This window comes from Borostomias antarcticus (assembly GCF_949987555.1).
Source record: "Borostomias antarcticus genome assembly, chromosome: 19".
In the NCBI taxonomy this organism is placed as follows: Eukaryota; Metazoa; Chordata; class Actinopteri; order Stomiiformes; family Stomiidae; genus Borostomias; species Borostomias antarcticus.
Window position 1 is genome coordinate 20,277,278 of NC_140252.1, and position 1,394 is coordinate 20,278,671.

Sequence of the window (1,394 nt, forward strand, 5' to 3'; positions counted from 1 at the left end):
TCTTTCAACCCTCACGTTCACTAATTCTCTTCCGTGTCTCTCTCTCTCTCTCTCTTTCCCTCTGTCCCTCTCTCTCTGTCCCTCTCTCTTTCCCTCTCCCCCTGTCTCTCTCTTTCCCTTTGTCCCTCTCTCTCTCTCTCTCTCCCTCTGTCCCTCTCTCTCTCTCTCTCTCCCTCTGTCCCTCTCTCTCTCTTTCCCTCTCTCTCTCTCTCTCTCTCTCTCTGTATAGAACAGCGATACTAAATCAGGAAAACCCTGTCAGTTGCTGACGACGTGTGTAACGTATGTCTTCTTTGAACACACCCCTGGAAATGGACCTAAATCTTTCCACTCGCCAAGACCCTCTGTTTCCACAGAAGAGCAGACGGCCGGGCCCCCGGCACCGACCCCAGAACACAGGGGAACAGAACCAGAACACAGGGGAACAGAACCAGAACACAGGAGAACAGAACCAGAACCCAGGGGAACAGAACCAGAACACAGGGGAACAGAACCAGAACACAGTGGAACAGGACCAGAACACAGAGGAACAGAACCAGAACACAGGGGAACAGAACCAGAACACAGGGGAACAGAACCAGAACACAGGGGAACAGAACCAGAACACAGGGGAACAGAACCCATGATATGAAAACAAGGTACCAGTGTCAAAAGTGTAATGGCACCGCATAAACCTCTATCCCTGCGATATTAAAACAAAATAAATCAAAGTATCCCTGAGATGTTAAAACAAAATAAATCGAGCTAGCTGTTGAAAGTATTCACTACCCGTGTAGGCTTTGTTCAGAGTAGACTATTCACCCACTATCCAACTCAAGCCCTGTCTTTCAGAGTCTTTCTGAAACTTAACCTCGATTTGATATCGTTGGATCTCAGTATCAGGCCTACCTAAGTGGATAGCAGTCAGTAGAACAATGGGCCCTAAAAGACAAGTGTTTTCTTATAATTGAAGTTTGGGTCTGGGAGCGAAATGGGGCAGAACTGGACATGTGGTTCCAAGCTGTGTCTGGTACGGGAAACCTCAGCCAACTCAAACGCATTAAGGCCAACTCAAACTTGAGGGTGAAGTAGTCTGCGAGTCTAGATGATAAAGTACACAAAAATCATACGAGGCTCAAGTTGACACAGAGACTTAATGGCCTCTACTTCTCTCCTGTTAGATAATAATGGAGATAACACAAGGAAAAACAGGACACAGCGCACACAAACATAGCTCAGATGGATCGTAGACCACTGCTGGTTCGATTATAAACTATTGACACCCGTTGTATTGGAGTTAAGGTTATCCTGAAGTTAAACGATTTTAGAGTTTAAAAAGAAAAAGAAAAAAGGGACTCTAAGACTCGAATCTTGAACCATGTCAACTTTCAAATTAGGCTATCGACCGTTTAATT